General features: G+C 40.1%; 1 protein-coding gene across 11 annotated transcripts in view; it reads left to right on the top strand.

Moving 5' to 3' along the window:
- The window catches only part of MEF2C (myocyte enhancer factor 2C), a 198,685-nt gene that overhangs the window by 16,411 nt on the left and 156,257 nt on the right, over positions 1 to 26,017 (top strand). Inside the window, exon 1 of one of the 11 annotated variants that reach the window (XM_048504771.1) lies at positions 4,573 to 4,638. The exons of 8 other annotated variants lie outside the window; for them this stretch is intronic. The gene's annotated coding sequence lies outside the window, so the exon portion shown is untranslated. Of the gene's footprint in view, positions 1 to 4,572; positions 4,721 to 5,939; positions 6,406 to 26,017 lie in introns of those variants that run through there. 2 more of the 11 variants (XM_048504770.1, XM_048504765.1) reach the window with 2 other exon arrangements.

Below are 26,017 nucleotides of genomic sequence, written 5' to 3'. Positions count from 1 at the left end.
TATTTATTTATTACATTTTTAGACCACCCTCCCCCGAAGGGCTCAGGGTACATCAAATATAAATATCAGAATAAAATCAGCATAAAATAAATTAAAATTTACAGTACGACAGATTAATGAGCACCAGCGGATGGCAACCTTCCCTCTCCCCATCCCCACCCCACCCTATGGGAGGCTTTGTGCGGCATGTTTGTGTCCCGGGATGCAAGCAGGCTGCAAATGGAAAGGCTGTGCCATGACAAAAGAACATATTTGTCCCCACATGAAACAGCCCAGGCTTTACTCCATTTATTTCTGCTTTGTCTTCTTTCGACCCCTTCCAGTCCGGCTTCCGTGCTGGGCATGGGACGGAGACTGTTCTCGTCGCCGTCACAGACACACTCCGTATTCAGCTTGACCGAGGCGGATCGGCGCTGCTGGTATTGTTAGATCTTACCGCAGCGTTTGATGTGGTCGACCATGACCTTTTGACCCACCGCCTGGCTGCCTCCGGGGTACGGGGCACTGTCCTTCAGTGGATTGCCTCGTTCCTCCGGGGTCGTAGTCAGCAAGTGAGGTGCGGATTTGGCCTCCCGGAAGTGCACCGCTTGATTGCGGTGTACCCCAGGGGGGCTTTTACTATCCCCACTGCTATTTAATATCTATATGCGACCCCTTGCCCAACTGGTACGGAGTTTTGGGCTGACCTGTCACCAGTACGCTGATGACACGCAGCTCATTCTGTTGATGGAGGGGGGAGCGGTAACCGCCTTCTGGGCGGCTCTCCAGCACTGTTTGGAGGCTGGTTGCTGGTTGGCCGCGGCAGAGCAGGTTAAAACTGAACCCATCGAGAGACGGGAGATCCTCTGGCTTGGCCGTGAGGGGAGAGTGGGTTTTTTCAGCCAGCCCGGTGTGGGAGGGGGCCATATTGGCGCCGAATTCCGACCTCGCGTCTCGCGCAACCTGGGGGTCCACCTGGATTCGTCTCTTTCAATGGAGACCCAGGTGGCCCATACAACCCGGGTTGCTTTTTTTCCACCTCCGCCAGGCCCGACGGCTGGCGCCTTTTCTCTCCCGAGCAGACCTAGCCACTGTGATCCATGCAACGGTCACCTCCAGGTTAGACTATTGTAACTCAAGCTTCTACGCGGGCCTTCCCTTGGCGTTTGCTCCGGAGACTAAAGCTGGTTCGCTAACATGCAGCGGCGCCACCTTACTCACAGGCAAGCAGCCATTTACGACCATATTCAGCCCTGTGTTTGGCGCCAGCTGCATTGTGGCTCCCGGTGGGAGTTCCGGATCATCTTCAAGGTATTGGTGTTGACCTTCAAGGCCTTTACAGCTGCCTGGGACCCATACCGTATCTTCGAGACCGCGACATCACCCCATATGTCCCGGCACCGCCTCTTGCGTTCTGGCGGAGGCCAACTTCTATTAGTGGTCCCTGGCCCTCAATGACATGCGGCTGGCCTTCCACACGGGCCAGGGCGCTTTTACGCCCTGGCTCCCCGCCTGGTGGAACACCCTTCCTCCAAAGCTGTTCGGCCCCCTCGCGGGACCTTTAACGAAGTTCCGCAGGGCCTGTAAAAACGGAGTTGTTCCATGAACCGGGCCTTCGGAGGACCCTAGCCGCTGATGGTGCCCCCAGCTGGCCCCTAACCGGTTTATGCCTGGGCTTACCATCCAACATGACTCTCCACCTCCCCCCCTCTCTTTTTTTTCTGGGTAGAATTTTAAAATTGGGGCTGGCGGACGCCTCTTTTATTGTTATTGTTATCGCTGTTTTAAGGGTTTTAACAATGTGTTTACCTGTATTTATACTTTGTGTGTACACCGCCCAGAGCCCTTCGGGGATGGGAGCGGTATAAAAGTTTAAACAATAAATAAATAAATAAATAAATTGGAAGCAATGAGTTGGTGAAGGAAAAAGTGGCCTATGAGGATTGAAAACAAAAACACACACCCAGAAACCAAAAGACAAGTAGGCATTATATTAGATAGAAACTGATAATTTATTCTGAAATGTTTGATGCCTCTGCCACCAGCTGAACAGTTTTGTTGATCTGCACAGTGAGGTCAAAGAAAAGATTAACTGAGCTACCCTGTTTCCCCGAATATAAGACATCCCCGGAAAATAAGACGTAGTAGACATTTTGCTGAAGTGTGAAATATAAGGCATCCCCCAAAAGTAAGACGTAGCAAAGTTTTTGTTTGGAAGCATGCCTGACGAACAGAATACAGAAATATAAGACATCACCTGAAAATAAGACATAGCGCATCTTTGGGAGCAAAAATTAATATAAGACACTGTCTTATATTCAGGGAAACACGGTAGTATTATCTGCAAGTGTATGGTTCTAGATTTATTGAAATGTGCTGGAATATAATGAAATCAAGATTCTTACATTCACAATACCTCTTACCTCCCCCCCCCCAAAAGCTTTTAAACGTTTTAGACAAAAAGATAACATGATCTTTTATTTACCAAGCTGATACCTCATCACTCCAGTTCCAGAAGGATCTTAGAAATTGTGGGATTAAATTCAATTTTCTTTTCTGAAACATTTCAATTACTAATTGCCTAGAATGTGGGACACTTAAAATTTGAAGGGCCACATTTGGATGGAAAAATGGCATATAAATGTTTTAAATAAATAAATGCCCAACATCTTCAAGCCAGAAGATATGTTTTTAAAATGTTTTAAATAAATAAATAATAACAAGGCTTCTCTGTGGAATTGCAATACAAGATATGTGCCTAGTAAAAATGTCCATCCTAATATGCCTAGTGTACCATAGAGACAGTAGACCTTAGAATGGATTTTTTCAAACTAGGTATATGTCTTGCATTGTTATAATACAGAGAAACCTGCTTCTAAGCAATTATTAATGGCAAAAAAATATAATTTTAAGCAATTGTGTGTCCTATTGATTGTAGTAGGAGATTTAAAAATGTGCTTAATTCTCCCATCAAATTCAATAGTAGTTAGGGTAAAGTCATACATGCATTTTCATTGCTCAATGACTGCAAATTAAGTAATTTTGTGTATATGTGTGTGTGCGTGCACATGTGAAACAACCCTAATAGATCAAATACTACTCCACATCATCTTATGCAGAATACATTTCAAATGAGGCCTTTATACTGTCCGCAATGAGTTATCAAGTGATGGATTATTGAAAGATGTTCAGGCATGTGTGAATCAAACTTTTGAAATATGGATTCTGTCTGGATACAATGTATTGCTCTTACTTACACTGAAGCTTGAAGCTTGTTACCATCTGTGATCTCTTTCGGAAATCCATCAAATAGTTAAAACTTTCCCGTTGTCTGCTTACAAGGTGCACATAAGTTTGAAAGAAAGAAAACAACTAGTATAATGTAAGTAGAAACAGTGGTGACCATAAAAGTGTGTGGTAGTTATCAATAAACTCAAACTGAGCTAGATGTCATATGATGCTGTGGGTTTGGATACTGCATTGTTTTTCCTGTTCCAGTGAGAACTAATTACCGATCATATTCTGTCACTAAAGTCCATAAAATATCAAACATTAAAATTAGCCCAAAGTCATCAGTCATTAGCAGAAGTTCTGGGTCATTCCATGCCAAATGTGTTTTGTGTTTACGGAAAAGTATCTTCTTGTGGAAAGAATACTACAGTATCAGGTCTTTCAGTACTTCAGCATAGTGAATGAATAAAATGAGTTAAATGATCCAACTTTGTTCTTGATTTGTTTCTCACTTTGGCTTTACTATAGGTGACAAAAATGGTCAGCAGGGCATATTGTGATATCAGCCATTTTTCCATTTCATCTTAAAGTCAGAGTATAATGTAGGAGCCAGTGTACTGGATTGTCATAAAAACCACATTAGAATCCCCCTCCCTTTTTCTATCACAATGTGTAAAAAAGTTTCCCTATGTAACACAGAGGGCAGAATGTGATGGAAGTGGTATAGTTGTAGAAAAATAGCTGCAAGGGCCTGGACTTCATAGGTAGCTATGGGACTACTGCAAGGGCCTGGACTTCATAGGTAGTGGGACTACTTCATTAAAGATTATCTCTTTTGCATCTCTTATTTTCTGGACTGACCCACCAGACTTGAAAAGGAAGATGGAAGTCAGATTGCTTATTCTTGTGAATAATAAAGCTAAAATAATATTCAGGGCTGAAGGAACATATGTTTAAACATCATTTAACATTAAAAGTCTTGCTCAGCCCTGAACACACTAAGCACCTTTGTCATAGTGTTGTCCCCACCATGTGGCATGGATTAGAAATTTATAGGGCATATGTAGTGTTGTCCCCATTAACCCACTGAATACCTCAAACTATTCTAAATTGCTTCTATTCAAGGAAATGCTCAAGAGAACAGAAACCGAATTAGGCAAATGGCGAGTCTGGCGCACAAGTTAGGAGGTCAAAAAGGCGACCAACCAAAGCCCTTTTTCGACCGGCCACTCCAGGGCCCAATCCACTCAGAACTGGATCGCATGCAAAAGAGACGATCGATGCACTGCTTCTGAATTAGGCACGGTGCGGCTAATGTTTTACGGAAGCAGCCGCCCTCCTTGTCGTGCGCGTCCCCAAACTTTTGCATCGCGCTTGTTTCGCCGGAGCCCGCGCGCCGCTTTCCTGCGCAGCCTGGAATAGTCCAGGGTAAGTGAAGTCGTTTGGCGCTCGCAGACGATTAGCGTTGTGGGAAGTTGTGTCGAGGCTCGGAAGCAAGAACCCCAGAAAGGTATAAAAGAGACGGAGGAGAAAGGCGAAGTCAGGGACTGCAATAAACAGTCATCTGAATACCCCCCCCCCCCTCCGCAAACTTCGTCTCACCTCTCAGCCGAGGTTTGGGCTGGGGAGGAAAGGTTTCCAAACTGAATCAAAGTTGGGCTGGGCCTGACAGCTTGGAGGGCGCGCGGCCGCCTCCAATGAAAAAGACGCCTGATGGTGGCATTCGTCGGTCCCCTTCGCCCGCCACCCTCCGCACCTTCCCCCCCCCCCGCCCCACCTTTTTCAGTGTCTTCTCTTTAGCCTACAGGAGCCTCGATCCGTTCTCTCCCTGAAGCCGAAGGGCTGGAGTGGAAGGCCGGGCCAACGCGCCGCTACCTTCGTGCAGGGATGCGCTGCTTACTCGGTGGCAAAGACAAACCTGCGGGCTGAGAGGCACAAGAAGATGCCTCGTTTTCTCAGCATTTTAACAGCGCGCCCCCCCCCCTCCCCCGGTGCATGCAAGCAAGCTAGCTAGCTACCAGTGCCTTTTACAAGTGTTGCCGCTGGAGGACCCCCGGGCGCCCTTTCTTTCTTAAACACTCAAGCCTAGCGTGTTGGAAAGGGTTGCTATGGCTGTTTCTGGCCAGAGATTTCACCCCGGACGGGTCAACCATCAGACATCCTGAGCGTTCCCCCCCCCCTCCTCGCATCCCTTACCTTCTCTGCGGGAGGGGGAGAAGGGGAGGGGCAATGAGATCTGCCATTCTATTTTTTAACGCCAGCCGGATCTTCACGAAGGACAGCACAAAGGTTGCTCCGTGGCATATGTCATCCCTCCAACTCTCCTACCCCTCCCCCCCCCTGTAAAAAACTAAAATTAGCAAAATGTCAGGCATGGCAAGATTGATTCAGCCAAGATGCAATTATCATTTAAAAAGTGCTTGATTGAGGTGCCTGATGTTGGGTGATTTATCAGGCATTCCATATGGCCATAATTAAAAGCTCGGGGAGTGGAGTAATTTATCAATCTCGCCGAGCCCCAGAGGTGCAAGGGGAAGAGGAGCGCCACCGCCTCTCCCCTGCTCCTCTGGCTGCCCCGAGCTGGGCTCCCTGTTTGTTTTATTAAAACGCTTTCGGGATGTGATCCCGCCCCCTTTTTGCAGAGTGAAACTGATCATTTCTCCAGCTCGGCAGGAGAGAGTCATTCGTTTGGGATTGTGGGAGGGAGAGAGAGAGAAAGAGAAAAGAAGAAGGAGAGGAGGAGGAGGAGGAGGGAGGACAAGAAGGAAGAGCAGCTTTGCCGGGCGTGGAGTTTTGAAGCCTCCTCTCCCTGCCTCTATTCCCCTCCCTGCCTCCGATCCGCGATGTTACAAAGCCTGTGAGCTGTTCTTTTCCCCTTCGCCTCCTGTCACTTCCTTCCTGGCCGCTTGCAGGACGAGTCCGCTCGCTTACTTTTATTCCGACCAGGCACTTTCGCCTTCTGCCCGCTCTTCCGCACACCCCTCATTGGATTGATTGTCAAGGTTGTGCTTGTGTGCGGTTCCTGGAGGCTGCATGTTGAGCCAGGTGGTGAACATCTTACAAGGCTGGAAGAACTAAAGGCTCTCCCCACCCCTGTCCCCCAACCCTCCTCACAGCGTGTGTCTCTTTCTCTCTCTTGTTCCCCAGAAGGGAAAATATCACAAGGACTAGCCTGAGCATCCAAACGTTTGCAATGTAAGTACACCTGTAATTAAATCTAGCAGTAAAATAGACTGTCTCTCAGCCTGGTGATGTCTGATGTACTCCATATAGGCATTGCAATGTATATGTCACTTGCTACCATGTACTGAGAGAGCCCTGGTGTTGTCAGTGGCTTTAAAGTAACTTTGCAGTCAAACTGACATAGTTAAGTGGTGGAGGATTTCTCTCTTTCTTCCCTCACCCCAGCTGCATGGCTGTTTAAAGTTTCATGGAGTTAGCTCACGTCATTGGTGTGTTTTGATATTGTGAAGTGTGCTCAGGTTTGTTTGTCTTTTAGCATTTCTCGAAATGCTTGTGACCTTGGAGCACTTGCCCTGTGAGTTATCAAACAGCCCAGTGAAGAAATGAACTGGCACAAGAGTAAATGACCTTTTAAACTTCATTCTAGGCAGCACGGCACAGTTGCATTTTAAAAAATACAATCTTTAGTTTTAGACCCAGACTTTTCTCCAAATGTTTGCATCTCTTCCAGGGGATCTGTTTCATTTTGAGAAGGAGGAACTGGGTGTGCCATGCAATGGGCAAGCAAATCATATTCTCTCTCTCTTTCTGGGCACTCATCATTCCAACTTTTGTAGTAAGTTGAACTATCCTTGATCAGTGCCAGGCAACATTTCTTATTTCACTTTGCATTAGCCTTCCCCACTTGGTGTTAAAAAAGGAAAGGAAAGCTATAGTGGATGCTGTTTGTTACTGACATATAGCATGTAGTTGTCTTTCTTAAGCTATGTAGGATGTAGTTCCTTCAGAAGACTTGGAAGCTCCTTCAAGAATTCTGCTTCCTTCACAATGCTGTGAATAGAGATTTACATAACAGAACTTTGTGTGCTTAATTCTTGCATCATTGGGGAATCTAGCACTGTCTGATAGGTCAGCACAGGTAGAATTTGAAACTAGGTCTGTTACGATCAAAGACTTAGTGGAGAATACTTCATACCTGCTGCTGTTTAAGATGATTAGCCAGCAGAAGGCTAGTATTCTGCAAATATTTCAGCAATTCTCTATGCATTTCCGTCTTGAAAAGAAATGCATTTTACTAGCATATAGAAAACAAAATATAAAGGCCATTGTGTTAAGACTATATCAGGACCTTATAAGAAAGTGTCCAGTGCGCCTGTTACATAAGACCAACATGAAGTCTGTTTAGTGGTACTTAGCAGGACATTGTGGCTGTAACATGTAGATAGTTGTTTGTTGTATTATAATGCATAATCCTCTGTGAACCAGTGCCTCTGCTTTGCAGACGGAGTTCAGATTCAGCCAGTCTACTTTGCAGAGTTGTGTCCCCCCATTAAGGATCCTTGATGCTTTTGCTGAAATGTACATTTTTTAATATTGGCAGTTGTAGGAAATCCACAGTGACATCTTTTGAAATACTAGTGTGTTCCTTCCTGTACTTTCATGGCCAGTTTATCTGTACTTAGCATTGCTCGGGATTACACATTGCCACTAGGAGCACTGAAACATATTTCAGTCCATATAACCTCCAGGATTTAGAATCACCGATCTGTATTCTTGTAGAATAGAGAATTTTATTTTAATCTGTTGTGTGTATAGTAACACCCTTTTATGTTACGATGCCAGTTGCAATAGAACAACTCAATCATTTGATCCTGCAAAATGTGTACCAGTTAGGTCTTATAGATCTACATAGATTACAGTTGAAAACATGCATGAATTAGTGTATGAAAGATAATGCTCATAAACAGAAACAATGCAATATCTGCTTGGTAGTTTCCAAGTGATTCAGATTATTAGAGTACCAGTTTATCCTTTTTGAAAGCTACATATTGTTGGAATATCATGTATGTTTACTCCGTTTTCTTCTAAAGCATGTTAAACATACATACAGATAATGCTCCAAAATATGTACTTGGGATTATATTAGAAATATAGTAGCGGAACAGCTCATTTCAAGTTATAATCGTAGGTTGCCCATTTGGGAATTCCTTATGTGCATAATAGTGAAAGTGACTGTAAAGATGATTTCTTGGAAAGAAGTTGCAGGCAATGTGATAACAAAATAAATATACTTCCTTTCTGGTGAATTTCTTCTAATGCTGTGGTGAATGGCAGACTTTTGCCAAACATCCTATACTGGAGCAGGTGTCTCTACTGATTAAGTATTTTTGTATTCTGATTTTAAAATATTAACGAACAATTGTAAGGACTATATGTATATATATACAGGACTATATACATATATATCGTCCTGATTATATGTATATTATATAATATATATAATCTCAACCAACTTCCAGCATTCCAAATTGCAAACTTGTTTTTGACTTCTAGGTGTTTCTTTTTATGCAATGGAGAAAAGTAAGTAATGGTGCAATCAAAAGCACATCTACTTCATAGTAATTTGTTTTGAAATAAGTGCAATTGACTTCCAAATAAAAGTTTTTTTACAATCGTATCATCATTCTTTAGTCATTTGTACCAACTTCTTTTGTTTTTAAAAATCTCTTCTTTCTATCAGGTTTGTTTCTTTAAACGTTAAGCAAAATAGTCAAGGGCATTCTTATTCCTCCATCCCCATTAAAAACAAAACCAGATAAGGAGTTGCTTAAGCATTTCTGGCAATGCTCATGTTTTTTACCCCTTCATATTAGATGCTTGAAAGAATGATCACTTTCAGACTTTTAACCTGTTGGACCTCGACCAACTCCTGAGCTACATAGTTTGCTCATGGTTAGAAGAACATGGACCAGAGAGGTCTTAAATTATCTGATTTCATCTTTATGAGGATTATAAAGAACCTCTGTTTATAGATACAAAATACCATCATGGTATACTTTCCCAAGTATTTGATGGTGTGGGCTATTTTACTGTGTTGAATCTATACAAGGCTCAGTGTAAATGTTCATTTGAGGCAATCTGGCAATTCAGATACTTACAACTCAGGCGTAGCAAAGATGTAATACTTTAGAATACATGCTGAAAAATTTGTCAGCTCACTGAAGTATGAGCAGGCTGTGGCTTTAAATGGTTAACAGTATAGCTTTGCAGCATTTTCTTCTTTTCAAGTTGAACCTGCATAGTTGAAAACTAGTGACACCCTGCAGAAGTTGAAAGCAAAACGTGTAAGTGGTGCAGATATTAAAGTGCATTTCTTTCTTTGTTTTTTTTAAATATAGCAATTGTTTTGCAGCTCCAAACAGATTTAAGTTAATCTGCTGAGAGCTGACGATCAATATGTTACATGTGGACAGGTGATTAAATCCTAGTGTCTTCAGTCCTGTACCTTAATCTCAACTGTCGCATTGACTGCAGTGCAGTAGAGCTTGGCAGTTCACTGGGATCTGTCATCTTTAGGAAATCAGAACAGCTTACAGAGACAATTCACAAAACCAACAGTGACAACAAAGTCTTATGTGCCTTACAAAAGGAGGATTAGGCAGTTCAGATGTCAACTTGATTGGACAGAGATAAAAGCTGATTGCTGCTGCCTGGCAAGGCACACTTCATTTTCAATTGGTTATTTGTTACATAAGGGCTACTATCGTTTGATTGCTTAGTCATAGCTAAGTGCAAGTTGAAGGATAGAAACTCCGTTTTGAAATCACTGAGAGTTTTGGATGGAATCGTTCAAAATTACAAATTTTGTAATCTTCTAGTGATTTCAAAGTGCAACCACCAGAAAACTTTTAAGATGTTGTACATATGAAGCTGTTACTGATGGCTATTGCAACAAACCAAATATTTGTATTATTAATTTTACCAAATTCATGTTAAATTCATCAGGACTGATATTGAATATTTCCAGTATTGCTGTTATTCACTTCTATTACAGTTATGCAGTGCCTTTTACGTAATTTTAGTCCCACCAGGCATCAGTTATCTTTTTCAAACGGGATATTCAGTTAGACCTAATATTTGCATCTATGGAAAGTGAACTGCTTTTTAAAAACTACAGTCAGATTACATCTGATTTTGTTAGTAAACAGAATGAAGACAGTCATTGCTTGTTCTCTGTATAACTGTTTGAAAGAGTTGCAGTCCCCTGTGACGGAGAATTCTTAACATTTAAAAAAACTTTTAAAACTCCTACTGATATCTATTAGATGAGTCTTGCATTGGGTGGCACTAATAAATCAGCTGCATACATAAACCCTGTTGCATCTGGCTAAAAAGCAATCCTTCATACTTAATTTTCTATTAATTCTTGGTATCTTTTAGAATCAGAATTTGTTATACTGCCTTTTCATAATGTGGGAAATTTCACTCCCTGTAGTGTGAAAATTGTTTTCCTCTTTCACTTCACATTATTTGCCAAATTCAGCTTGGTTGAGGTAGACTATTTATATGCACAAACCTGTTCCTAGGAATAAGCCCCACAGAATAAAATGGGACTCGCTTCCCAATCGGATAGCTCTCTTAGGCTCCTAGTCTGTAATCCTAAAAATTAGTACTTGGAAGTTCCATTGAAATCAGTAGGACTTAAAATAAATGTCTATTTACTTGAGGTGCTAGTCACATTGGAGTAAAGGGGCCTATCAAAGACTATATTTTAAAAAACCTTTACAGAAGTAAGCTAAATTGAAATGACTGTGATTGGTTTTTAAAATAATGTGGTAGAATTGGGGTGCCAGAGGACTTAAATAAAAAAAATATTGACTCAACTAGATTACAGAATAGAGTTAATAGGCATTAAAACATTCTGGTAAAGAAATATTTTTTGTTGAGGTTTATATAATATATAAGAGTGTTTTAAAATGCACTGAGCATAGTGAATTGAATGTTGCTATATTTTCCAACTGAGAAAGAAGCATGAAATCTTGAAAAGCATCATTTTTGAAACTGGATTACATTCGTAGGGGGGTATAATCAGATATAGAAGTTATTTACGGCAGTATGTCTTCAGATTTCTCTGATGATCATTATTTTCAATGGAGTAATGAGCTGTTGAACAAAATCTTTTTACTTTTAAGTATTTGCTATGGTCCCATATGTATTAATGAATAAATATTTGATTTTGAGAAGTGTATTCTATGTTATAAAGGAAGAGGAAGAGGAAGCCAATTATCAAAATTAAGCCACCATATTTTGTCACTATAACAAAATGTTGTGAGAAGATCTCTCATGGGACTCCAGCTGTGATTTTGTGTATATGTGAAATCCTAAACAGGGGCTTATAACATAGTGCCAATTTTGGGGGAAAATGTAGGGATATGAAGAACCCTATCAGTATACAATTAAATATGTGGAAATATAGCATGCATTGTTAACTCAATGAAGACATAATATGTCTTATACAATCTTAAATTTTTGACGTAAATGATAAACTTTTATGTTAAGAAACATAGTCTTCTCATTTTGTTTAAAATTTGAAGTTTAAGAATTTTGATATCTGATACAAATTACTGATGTCCTTGCCAGGGCCTTCTTAACAGTATTATAGGCCCCTGGGCAAAGTAGTGCACTGGGACCCTTAGCTACTTGACACTTTTACGTTATATAGTGCATGAGATACATGCGCGTGCATGTGCGGGTGCAGAGGTGACCATGATACTAAATCAGAGGTGAATCCCAATGTTCACCTGTTGTCATAAAACTTAACATTAACATTGTTCACTACCTTTAGTAAAACACATGCTAAATATGCATTTTCCAATAAGAAATATTTATAGTTTAATTAGTATTTATTTATTTATTGACAGCAAGTCACAACATACATAGATTAGCATGGGGCCCCTATGCTTGGGGACCCAACCCCCCCCCTCCCCAAGCAACTGCCCCACATGCCCATGCGTTAAGATGGCCCTGTTCCCTGCAATTCACAACCCTTTGCAGCAACAGTACTTCACTGTTGTGGAGCATGCAGTTCTTACTGACATGTTAAAGTCTGGTTTGGATCAAAAGTCCCAAGTAGTCTTCATTACAATGCCAGACACTTAACTGTATACCAAATATTTGTGTTTACCTTTGAAAGTGAACAGTTCAGTAATTTGTCATTTATTTACATCATTGGGAATGGGGCTGTGACCTTAACAAACCCTTACTAGCAAGTTAAGCAGCTTTAAAATAGGTATCTGATAAAGCAGGCTCTCCATGGTAAAGCTTGTGCTACATGAAATCACTTGTGAAGGTTCTATATAACCCTTGGACTGCAATTTTGTTCAGTCTGGTAAAACCCTAATGATTTCAGTAGCCTGATTGAGCCTAAGGCTGCAAGTGGATTGCAAACTTTGTCTTTTTTTTGTTCCCTAGAATCTGTACTAAACATATAAGACTATCTCAAAACTGAAAAGCTAGCAAAGGAATGTCTGTGTGTTCTCACAAAACCAAGTCTGTATTGTCTATCTGCCGCTCGAGAAGCAATGAGATGAAAAAGCCATTCCAGAAAAGCTCTAGGGAATAATACATGAAGTTGCCTTATAATAGGCTGAATCAGATTCTTGGTTCAACAGTCATCAGACTGGCAGCAGCTGTCCAGGGCTCTGGCAGAGGTCTTTCACACCATCTACTGCCACATCTTTTAACTAGAAGTGCTGCAGATTGAACTTGGTACTTTCTGTATGCCAAGTCTACCACTAAGCCATGGCCCCACCCAATAATCATCGTACTCGCTGCTACTCTTCAACATTATATAAATAATTCCGCATTTAAAACACTTTGTACACACGATCACACTAACTTTTACAATAGCCTTGTAAGGTAGACTAGTGTTATTATCCCCACAATGCAGTAGGGTAATGTGGCTGAGTGGTTCGCTGAAAGCCACCTTGAAATCTGTGGCTGAGACTTGAACTGATGATCATTTGAATTGTAGTTCTTTATCTTAAAGTGTAACTCTAAGGAAAAATTCCTGCAGGTGACCCCTGTTGAATTAATCTGAGTAGACTTGTTTTGGATTTCTCTTATAGCCACTGTGCTACTCAAGGAATTAAGGAGGTTTGGCGGAAAATCTGCTGCCACCTTCCCATCTTGCCTCTCGTTTGCCAGTCTACAAAATCTATTCAAGCATTCCCTAGTAAGCTTTCTGTGGAATTCCCAGTGGTTGGTTAAATATGTACATGCTGGAAATATTTCAAAATACATGAGAGAGCTCCATCCTTCAGCCAGGGAAGCAAACAACCAAAATGAGCTGAACACGTTCCCATGCGTTTTTATGTAAGCATGCGTTTTATTCAAAAGGACGTGAATTTTATTGGGCAATCCAATTAAGCCAGTGTGCCTAGAATTTCTAATAATCTTTCGGGGGGGGGGGGGGGGCTTGCAGCAAAACATGTAGTTTCTTTCCAAATGAGATAATAGCTGCTATGTCATTGAAGCTAAAATAAATGGGGTGTGTTAGAGTTGTTTCAGAAAATCTATCACAGTGCTTTCCATAGGAAGTTATCAAGGGTTAGTTTGGCTTGTTTAAGTAATTCAGTAGGTGTAATGCAATGGAATCGTGTTTATTATTTTTAACAGGCATGGTTTCTTGCATCCAGGAATCATAACCACAAATACCCCTCTCCCAATACTACATATGCTTTCTATCCTTGAAACAAATATTTCATGTTCATGCAAGGCTATGTGATCAGCAGTTTACTGAACAGGGATATTCTATGCTGGACTTATTGAAACAGGTACCTGCATGGTTTCACAACAATGTCAAAGAGATTTTAGGGATTTGATAAGGAAGTGGAAGACCATGACAAAACCCATTATAGGCTAAATGTAGGCCACATCATGAACACCACTGAACCACAATGGGAAATAAGTAACTAATAAAAAAGTTCAACAGTTCATACCTAGAAGTCTTCTGCATTGTTGCCCTGGTACTCTGCTGACATCCTCAATTGAGGATGTGTGTAAATGCTGTCAAGTCACAGCTAACTTATAATGGCCCCCTGGGGTTTTCAAGGCAAAAAACATTCATAGGTGGTTTGACATTGTCTGCCTTTGCAAGGGATGAGAGAGGTCTAGGGCTCATTCCGCACATGCAGAATAATGCACTTTCAAACTGCTTTGAGTGCTCTTTAAAGCTGTGCGGAATAGCAAAATCCACTTGCAAACAGTTGTGAAAGTGGTTTGAAAACGCATTATTTTGTGCGTGCGGAAGGGGCCTAAGAGAAATATGACTGGCCTGAGGTCACCCAGCAGGCTTCATGTGTAGGAGTGGGTGATCCAAGTAGGTTCTCACCACTATTAATCATGTTGGCTCCCAAAATTGCTTGAGAGGAAAATACAGAGTGGGCAGTCACTGCAGAACAAAAGGTACTTAACCCTTTCTTTCCTCTTGTTTCCCAGCTTCAAATTCCTCCCCCCACAAAGCTTTTTTTTTTGCCCTGCTATGTCCCAGGCTAGCCCAGTCCTATCAGGAAGTTAAGCAGGGGTGGCCCCAGTTAATACTTGGCTGGGAGGTCACCAAATAAAGTCCCGGGTGGCTAAGCAGAGGCAGACAGTGGCAAATCGACTCTGTAATCATGCCTTGAGAACCCTATATGGATTCCCATAAGTCAGCTGTGATGTGATGGAAGTTTCTGCCACTGAAGTTTCCCCCCATATGATTTAGTTCTCTCCTTTGGTGGGAGCCAGTTTTCCTTATTGCTGATCTGAAATGGATCAATGATGGGGACACTGAGGGTTAGGGTTCTGTGCTATTACATGTTTCTCTGCTCTAAATCAGTTCTTCCCAAAGCAGCTTTGCCTTTTCAGAATGCTACTGGAGTACCATTGTGCTCATTCAGGTATAATGTATCCCTAAATTTATTTGTCAGACCAGGGTAGCATAACAGCTAGCCAAGCAGAGTAGAAAACTAATCAAGACTAGGGAGATGAATTGTTTTTCAGAGTGCTGGTGCAAGTCCAATACAGCTCATTTTTATTTTGATACACATCTGTTGACTCCATGATTTGCAGGCAAAATTAGTTTATCCACTGTGTAGGGATCAGCCTAAATTATATTAATAATCTAGGATATAGTTCTTTAAGCCAGACCAATAAACGTAATTCAAGACATTCCTGTTTGCAGTTAGTTTTTTAAATCCTCCAGAATTAATATCATTTGCAGTATGCAACCATTACTTGGGTTAAACTGTAGTCAATCAATATCTGTTAAATGGGTTTGGGGAAAACCTTTGCACAGAGTATCATTGTATAATTGCTTAGAAAGAATGTCTAGAAATAAATGCCGCAGATTAGATAATCTTTGAGAAATGTTGCTGGCTAACAAAGCATGGATATCTATGGATGTTTTCTTATGTTTAATTTTCTTAAAATGTAGAACATTAGTTCAGCAAAAGACAGCACAACTGCAGAAAAGCACTGCTGAGTTAGTAAAGATCAGCATTTTATTCTGGACATGCAGTGGAATATATTGATCCTGCAGAACTAGTGGCAAGCAGAGGGTTTCCTGACAAAAATTTCCAAAGAATTGCAGAGAAGTTTCATATGGAGACTCATCCAAATTGTCGCATAGAGCTAGGTTTGGAGCAGTCTGTGCTCTCTTATGCTTGTTTTGCTGTTCTGAAATCCCCAAATGCTAACAACTTTTTAGGAGACCAAAAACTGTATCTGCACACTGCCATGCTGTATTCCTAAAATGTATTGCCCTTTTTCTGGTAGTGGAGGACCTCTTAAAGTTAAAAAGTTAATTAAAGCATGTGATCCTAATCACAGATACTAGAAAGTAAATCCTGCTGGATTCTGTGGACTCTGTGGAGCTTATTTCTGGGTAAACATGTTTTAAGTTTGATCTGCATTTATACTTTGAGTATATTCGAACTACTGTATAGTAGGGTCAAAAGAACGCTAGATAATGAATGTGAATTTTCTTGCTGTCTTTCCAGTTTTTGTTTACATGGAAACCTGTAGAGCACCTTTCAGGCAGTTGCAGGTAAAAGTACTTGTCCTCACCAAAACCCTGTTCTTTTAAAAGAAGATTTTTGCGCAAGGAGGTTTAGTGGGTTAGATAAGGGGGAAAACCTGGATACAATAATCTGGTTAACTGAATTCTTTTAATTCTCTTAATGTTCCTTTTTCACAAATGTCATCAAAAGTCATGGTTCATCTTTGGAAAAGTATCATTAGCCTGTTAATTTGGTTTTCACAACAAGTAATTTTTGGTCATATCACCTTTGCTTGAGTGGCAGGAAAGACTATGAGAAAAACTGATACATAAATGATACACAGTGATTTTCCTGTCCACACTGCTGGACATGATGTACACTAGTTTAAAATGCACTCTTAAATATAGGCACATGATCATTACATACTGCGTACATCTTACTTGCAGAGTAGAAAATGCATCTTTGGCACTGCCTGAGACGTGAACTGAAATATACACATGCAGGAACTAAAAATCATGACAGTGTGGCCATTAGTGTGGGTTTGTAACCAGACAGAGTCATTTAGTACCACAGAAAATTATGTCACATAAATGAGCTTAAGAATAAATATTTTGTTTAAAAGGAGTTTTGTAGCCTAATGATATCAGATCATGGATACTGTTATTAAAATTAAAAGCATGGCAGTAGCTACAGTAGAAGATAATTTAATCTTGTATTTTATAAGAAAGGCATTAATTAGTCAGAAGAAAACCCACATTTGAAAAGGAGAGGTTTAACAATTAACAAGCTTTCAAGGTGACTTACAGGGAAATATAAAAGGGTTATAAATATTTTAAATAAAGAAAATTAAATGCAACTAGCCAATGTTGTTCATATTTATTCTGACAGTGATAAGACCTCCTTACAGATTGTTAGGTTTTAATTCACCGTGGAGATTTTCTGATAAATTTACTTTTTATTTTTTAAATTTACTTTTTATTTTTGAAACATATTAATAGGAATTTGGCAGTATACCAAGTCCAATAACAACAACAACAACTACTACTACTACTACTACTACTACTACTACTACTACTACTACTACTACTAATAATAATAATAATAATAATAATAATAATAATAATAATAATATGGTCCATTTTGAATTTCTTTATCATTTTTGTGTATAAATCTGCGGGTTTTTGTAATTTTTACATGACATTTTCTTTTGCTTGATGGATCACGGATGTCTTGTACTTTGTATTTGTGGACCCATTTCACTTAACCCTATATGGCATGATAGAAGAAATGTGGTTAATTTTTAAGATTTTGCTTTGGCACTAAAAATAACTGACTGCAAAATTTCTACTTCTGGGGTGAGTTATTCCACAGTGCTGGGTAGAACACTGTTTAACAATTAGGAATTAATTTTTTAGTGCTTCCTATTTGTAATTATATATTTGTTAAATGTAACAAGAGTATATACATGGGAAGAGGCTGAAACACTCGCCCAAGACCGGAAATGCTGGAGAGCACTTGTTGCCTGGGTTTGATTATGATGATGATGAACAAGAGCATATGTGCTATATTGAAAATGCTACAAAAACCCGACATAATGAACTGAAAGATCGAGAGTTCTGTTTATAGGCATCATAATGTTGTTCCATTAAAATGGCAAGGGGAGGGCATGGGGATAGGGGCTTGAGGGTCACAAGGCACACTTGATGTAGGGTTTATACAAGAAGCAGACTGGACTGTGATGTGGTTCCTGACATAATATTTCTGATTGAGACAAGCTCTACTGTCAACCTAAAACTTGTATCAGGCAAAGTTTGTACATTTTGAACTACATTCAAAATCTGTAGTCAATCTATTAATGGTATGCCGCTGGAGAAGGAGCTCCAGTCTTAGGTGTTGATGACCATCTTACCATTACTTGCCAAGGTGTACCATGGACCTCATTTATGTGACATTCTTGTATCAGGCAGCATTGAAGATGGTCCTTCAGAAGGAGATGGAGTAAAAGTCAGTTTCTTGCAAGATCAAATCCTTTAGATTTGGTATTGTCGAAGGCTTTCACGGCTGGATTCAACTGGTTGTTGTGGGTTTTCCAGGCTACGTGGCTGTGGTCTTGTAGATCTTGTTTCTAACATTTCTGTGGCCGGCATCTTCAGAGGTGTATCACAGAGGGAAGTACTTCTCTCTGTGATACACGTCTGAAGATGCCAGCCACAAATGCAGGTGAAATGTTAGGCACAAGATCTACCAGACTATGGCCACACCCAGAAAACCCACAACAACTTTTGGATTTTGTTTTTATTGGTGAAAAAACTTTCTCTTTAATTGGAGATAATTAGTATGACACTGAGTTGGATCCGTGTAATTTCCACTGATAAAAATGATTTCTATCAGCAGAACAGAATTTTCAGTGCAATTCCTATTGCCTCTGTCTTGCCGCTGAAGCCCAATATATTTCCTGTGGGACTGAGGACTCAAGGAACAATAAGTGTGGTGAGTTGGAGGTAGAAAGGGGAAATCGATCAACAGATTTAACCCATAACTTGATGTACTTTGTCAGTTTCTGCTATCACTTAGTCACATAAACTGGTGGTGGCAACACCTACTCATGTTACATTTATGGCAATGAAACTGATCCTATATCGCAAAGATAGCCCAACTGATATGGAAGCCCAACTGAAAGCCCAACTGGTATGGAAGCTCCTAAAGCAGCAAAAAAATTATATTTGTATTCACCCGCACAATGTGTGGTTTAAGTGATGCATAACATAGACTGATTATGAGAACTGGCATAGATAAAGCTTTGGACCAGTATTTGGGAAACTCAGGTTTGAATCCCCATTCTGCCATGGAAGCTTGTGGGGTGATTTTAGACTAGGTACACACTCTTAGCTTAATCTACCCACAGGGTTATTGTTACAGGAACAGTCCTACTACTGGTCCTATCATGCCAGGTTTTGTTTTCCTGGCTCTTGTTATCTGCTGGTTTTGCTCTTCTGCTTTATTAGCTCTCTGGTCTATTTACGTTTGATGCCTCTTGATTATGGAAATAGTTGTGAAGTGTCCTCTAAAATAGAGTTACACCTTTTATTTAAGTCCCTGGGCTTTGAAGAGTGTAACTCTGCTTAAGATGATACAATGAGTCTATAGCAGTACTACATGAAGTGAAGTGTACACATAGTGGTCACTTCCATCAACTGGGAAGTGGTGGATGTTGCTTGAAGACAGACATTCAACAGTTAATTGCCACCATTGACCTGTAGTGGCCATTGAGCAGTTGTACTTCTGGCTGAACCTGCTCCCAAGTGACATCTGCCTGTTAAGAGAGTGAGTCATTGCTTACTACTATCAGACCCATTGAATAAACTGCTAGTGACTGGATAAGCTTGCATTAGTAGAGATACAATTACAGAATAATTAATGCTCCAGTGGTAGCCAACTCACAGCTGCAACATACGGCAGTAGATCACAAAGATGAGACTGAAAATGCAGCTTCATGGCAGGTATCGCTAGTTAGATACCAGATCTCAAAATTTCCACTGAATATGTAGGTTGCCCTTTTGGAAAAGACCTTGCAGTCTGGCAGGCATATTTTGGCACATTTCTGATCCAATTAATATTGTTCTGATTTATATGTCTATGAATCTAAAAACACATTTACCAACAAGACTGCTGTACTGGAATAAATGAAGAATAGCAACTCAAATACAATGTACAGCAATATTTATCTAATCATTTTATATTATAAGTAATAAAACCTTATATTAATTTATGTATGGAATAATTATTATATAAGTAATTAAATATAATGACTTATATAAGTAATATTAACCTTAAATAAATTTAAAGACAGAAATTTTTTTGCTTCTTGTGACTCACTAAAATCTTTTCTCCAATGGAAAAGTAATCAGGTTTTTTAAAAAGTTGTGCATTATCTTCAGGTATAAAAGTGTTTGATTTTTAAAAAATGATACAGTATTTTCTATTTGCTTAGTTCTAGACTTTAACCAGGACAGTGGTGGTGAACCTTTGGCACTCCAGATGTTGGCCACAGAATTCTCATCTGTCCATTAATAAAAACAATAAGTTAAATCTTGATTCTTTTGTGGAATAGCAAGATACTAGTCAGAAATGAGGCATTGTGCTGAAGAGTTCTTATTTGTTCTGAAGTTCCTTTATAGGAACTTTATAGAAGAAAACATTTATAGAAGAAAACATGGGACTGTTGTGGTTACCAGTGGTCATGAATTCTAAATAGATGTAAGAAGTTAGTGAAGTCTCCATTCTGTAGCTGCTTTCATCATCTGTCGCTCTCTTTTTCCTGTTCTAGAGCACAATCTTGAAAATATACAGTCAGAGGTATAGCTGGGCCATATTGCGCCCAGTGCACACTTTGTGTTTTTGCCCTCCCCCCGCCTTACCTTAGTTCATCCTGAAAATGCAGGCTGGAAAAGGTGGCCTGTTCACTTGAGGCTGGAAACGGCCTGGTGGGAACTACACTTCCCAGGAGACCTTGTGGCTCGCAAGGTCTCCTGGGAAGTGTAATTCCCACCTGGCCATTTTCAGCCTCAAGTGAACAGGCTGCTTTTTCCAGCCTGCACTTTCAGGCTGAACTGAGGTAAGTGTGGGGGGTGATTTTCTGGGGGGGCCCAGGTGTGCACCCAGTGCAATGCGCACCCCCTGGTAGCTCCACCTCTGTATGCAGTGACAGTGAGATAAAGGAGGACTTTTTGCTGGTTTCAAAACCCAAAATACTTCTATGAGTTGTATATCTAATGCCATAATATGCTCAGATTGGGGAATATCAAACACTGAAAATGCAGGATGTAGCCTGTCTTGTTCCAACTCTTTCTTTTTGCAAAGGAATGTATGAATGAAGAAGAAGAAGAGTTTGGATTTATTTCCCCCTTTTTCTCTCCTGTATGGATACTCAAAGGGACTTACAACTCCTTTCCCTTCCCCCCTCACAACAAACACCCTGTGAGGTGGGTGGGACTGAGAGAGCTCAGAAGAACTGTGACTAGCCCAAAGTCACCCAGCTGGTGTGTGTTGGAGTGCACAGGCTACTCTGAATTCCCCAGATAAGCCTCCACAGCTCAAGCATCAGAGCAGGGAATCAAACCTGCTCTTAGCCACTACGCCAATGAAGCATTTAACATGAATTTATGGTGAACACCGATTGCAGCAACCAAGGAATTTGAGACATCTTTCTAGCTGTATAAAAAACAAGAAAAAAATGAGGTTGATGGAAGGTTTTGGCCAGCAAATGCTCAGTCAGTGTTTCTCAGATATTTCTACATATGCCATAAATCACAGAAAAATGTTGAATTCCGGTGGATGGATTAATTGGGGGGAGTATAGTAACAATCAAGTGAAATTAATAGTACATCAAATAGTTGCCATGCGCAGAATCCTGGCAGTGTCTCTGAAATAGGAACGTTCAAGATTGCTATTTCCATTCATGATCATGGGATTCTTTGAGGGTATCAGACAGTACTTCTGCTGTTATAATCTGTGCCTGACATTGCTGCTTAATTGGCCGTGGAAACCAGACATTGCCCTTAGGATGATTGCAGTACAGTTTCAGATAGTGCCCTGCTTACAATACATGTCAGCAAGGAATTTGGCCCTTGGGAATGTGGGATGAACTTCAAAGAGTTCCATGTGTTAAAAGACAAAAGTGCACTACATTAGTAGCAACGCCCAGTCATCCTGTCCAGAAAACCTTGACAAACAAGCAAAAATGAGCCACTGTCTACTGACCATTTGGCCGAGTATTTTTGATGTGGTTGTAGAATGGTTTTGGATAACCAGTGGAGCACAGTGTATTGCTTCATAGGAACATAGCTCACATTGATGTGGATGAACAAAAGGAGCAAAACCCTGAATAATTATCATCATTATTCGTTTGCAGTGCTTTTTGACCAATTGCCAAACTAGGTAGCAGGGAACAAAATTGAATTATTCAGTTTACACGATGCCTAGTATTATAGTTAAAGATGCTGAGTCAAAAGAACCACATTCAAAAGAATTTTTTTTAGGCCTTATAAGGGAGATGTAGTCTGTGCACTTGGAGAATTATTCCCATCTGTCCTTCCTCTACTCTATTCAGTAACCTTGTTGCAAGGTTATGATTAGTGGGAAATGGATCTTAATCACCAGTTGTAATGTTTCCCTTTTTTTGCTGCAGCTGTTTCAAGCAGGCTTACACATTGCAAAACTTTGCCTTCAGTTTTATCTGCTGCCCAGAGAGTAATGCTTTACATATACATATAAGTTCTGGAACTGGAGGGAAAGTGTTTGAAGGGTATTTTAACATAATCAATTTTGTGAAAATTTTAAAGGTGACCCTGTGTCCTTTCAAACAGCGTGGTGTTTGGTTCAGCTTCTTTCTGACTGAGCAGCAAGCAGAAGTGGCATAAAAAGCACACATTACAAAGTTTCTTCCTTAAAAGAAAAAAAAAAGCCGTCCAGACTGTGTATAAAGCAAGACATTCCATTTACAATATGCTGTTGAATTTGTCTAATTAGAACTTGAACATGTTTCTTCAAGGAGTGGAGGGTGCTTCTCTTTTCAATAGTTGTGTGTGCCAAGGTATCCATGTGCATTTTGTTGTCACCTGTCGTACTCCCAGCAGATGCACACAATCTGCTCTGCTGTCACCAACAGGGTAAAGTTTTTGAAAGAGATTTTAAAACATGCTGCTGTTGCAATTAATGCATTAATCTTTTTTGAAAAGTAAAGGCATAAATAAGATATGTCAGTTTTCTTTGATTAAATGTTGATGAGGATGTTCTTGAGATAGGTTGGACTCTGTCACCACTTTTCACTTAACATAATTCTTAATTTCAGCATAGAGGCAAAGACTGTTAAGACAATAAAGCAAACATTTTTCTTTCTGTCTTTTTAACTTTAACTTTTTTTCCCCATTTTTTCTTGTTATTTGGGTTGATTAATTAGTTCCCTGCCTCATGGGTCTATGCATAAGGAAGATCAAATTGGATGTAATGTGTACAGTTGTTTTTATTGTACAAATACATGTCTTTGAAATGCTTTGAGCTCATTTTTATGGGGGAGAGCAGTCAATATATCCAACAAATAAATAATAGATAGATGTTGTGAAGGATAGTGATCCAGTTACTGAAGTGAGTAGAAGATATCATGGGAAGTTTGTAAGCATCTCTCAGTTGGTACAAAATGCTCTCTGCTTCCTTATCTTAGAGGTGAAAAACATACCAGAAATCAAATAGTTAATCATTAATTGTGAGTCCTTTTTCTGGAGTTGCAAACAGGCATTACAGAGTCCAAACTGGATAAACTTTTTGGTGGTTTTATATCTTCTAACAGTAGTGAAAGTGAGTTTCTTAAAACCTACATGACCTTTGTTGAGGATGGAGGAACTGCTATTCTAGATGAGAGACAGTATAGCTTGTTTTCCTATCATTCTTCATGTACTGGATGAAATTATCTGAAAGTGGTATGAGAAATCTATCTCTTTCCCCGGTGAAAGGATCCATATCTCTAAATGCATTCCTACGGCCCTTTTCACTAGATGAGGCAAGATAGCCATAGTTCCTTTGTGAAAAAAGAAAACAAAAGTGAGAAAATGTGAGAAAATCTGATATATCTAATGAAGGATATCCAACATACACTTCCATTCTATTTGTTCTTTCTTTTTTCCTTGATGTTGGGCTTGAGCACTTGCTAGGAGGTTCTGAACTGAATTTTGAAGGTTTGGTAAAGAAAGTATATGACTGTAGCCCCTATCACTTCAGTGCAGTGTGCATTCTTAAATATGTAGCATATGTAACAAAGCTTGTTTATGTGCACAGTTCCTGTGGGAATTCAGATTCTGACATCAAGCCTAGTACACACCTTAAGAAAGTCTTGGTTTTAAGCTGATTGGTTCCACTGATGCAAAGCACTTTGATTTGTGTGTGTTGCAGATTATTCTGCACATATGGTGCTCTAGAAAATGGTCCTGAAACCTTGGGTTGTTCTACCATTGGGAAAAGGAGAGAGTCAACATTCTAGCGAAGTGCAGAATCCTGAGATAAATACCGGTTTTCTTCCACAGCAACCAAAACCTGGATAGACTGAACACTCCCTCACAGTAGGCCCTTACTGACCTGCAGTGGATTTTTTTTTTGGGGGGGGGGGCTGCTTTTTCATCATTGCAGTGTAGTTTGAACAGTAGGAAATTGAAAAATGCTACTATCTTATTTTTCAATGACATTTTCTTTAGAGGGGTTTGCAAGATTCTGTTCTGCTTTATGAATGATACCAGCAAAGCCTACTATCCCAATCTGCATTCAGTCCCACATTCTTAGAGTTTGATGGTATATAAAACTCTTTTCATGTTTAGCTATGGAAGAGATGATTGGTGATGAGCTGAGTGGGCAGAAAGCAGTGTTTGTACAGAAGAAGGGGCCAAGATTGCAAGAAAATATGGCTAGAAAGTCCTATTGAATCAGACTGAGGATCTGTCTAGGCCAGCATCCTGTTTTCTATAGTGACCAACCAGACACGTTAGCTCGAGATAAGCAGGACATGAAGGCAGTGGCCATCTGTCATTGCTGACCAACAGTGACTAAAGTAAAAAGACAGTTTAGTCTTGTTGCTGTCATTGGTAGACTCATTGCCTAGAGTGACATAATTATGATGCCTGGAGTTGTGTTGGGATTTCTATGCCTGGAACACAGTCAGTGGTATAGAGATCCTGTTGGAAAGGGGCAATGACCTGGAGACTGAGGTCCAAGCACATAACTCCCAAACTATATCTGTCAACTTGATACATGGGACACTTGTGAATTAACCCCCTGAAAGATTTGGATTTGAAACTGTGAGGTTTGGGAAAAACAAAAAGTTACCCAGGGAAATCTGGTTGAGGTACACCTAAATATGGACCTTATGCACCTCAATCAGTAGCTTGCAAATATGGATGTGCAAATAGATGCATAATACCAGCATGCTTATTAAGGAAGTAGGGTTGTACCCATCTCCCTGTCAGTGATACATTTTGTGACAAACCAGGGCTTATTCCCACATAATGAAGTGGGTCTTAGCGGCCCCAGGCAAGCTGCAATATTCTCAGCCTAATTTTTGAATCTTCAACATGAGGAAAATAATGGCATCTCTCAAAGGGCTATTCTGAGGATGAATAAGAAGGAAGTGCTTTCTAGCGTGGACTAAAGCTTAATAAAAAGATGACCTTAGGCTACCTCCCCTTCTTTTCTATCAGCTTCACTCTGACAGAGCTCTGGGAATGGCGCCTGTATAGAGGATACCCAATTGTACTAGAAAGTTAGACAAATGAGGAAAACTTGCAGATTAAAAGCACACTTTTCATTCTTCTTACAAGCAGACTTCAGACCTATACTTGGAAGCAACGCAGCAAAATGCAAAAACAAAGGACTGAAATATTGTTTATTAGCTCCAATCAAAATAACACAAAGTTCTCCAGAATGGGGATTATTCATTGTCCACAACCTCGCTTCCCTTTTCAACCATTAAAAAACCAAGGGAGTTCTCAAAATATGTTTACAAAACATGTAGTGCTATCTTCAGGTCTGAAGATGAATTCTTAGAAGGAATATAGTAGCCTTTTGTTTTTAAGCAGACTGCTAACAAAAAAGTTAGGCACAATACATGCATACTGAAGAACTGAATTTGTATTACAAGTTAATGTCATCCATAATCCTATTATTCTCATTCTTAATGATAAAACTTCTATCTTTCAATTGCCCTCTTTTCGGAGGAGTTGATTTCTTTGGACTTTTTCGATAGCTAAAAAATTAATTCTTCA

The sequence above is a fragment of the Sphaerodactylus townsendi genome, linkage group LG07, assembly GCF_021028975.2.
Source record: "Sphaerodactylus townsendi isolate TG3544 linkage group LG07, MPM_Stown_v2.3, whole genome shotgun sequence".
Taxonomy (NCBI): Eukaryota; Metazoa; Chordata; class Lepidosauria; order Squamata; family Sphaerodactylidae; genus Sphaerodactylus; species Sphaerodactylus townsendi.
This window is presented reverse-complemented; position numbering and strand designations above follow the sequence as displayed.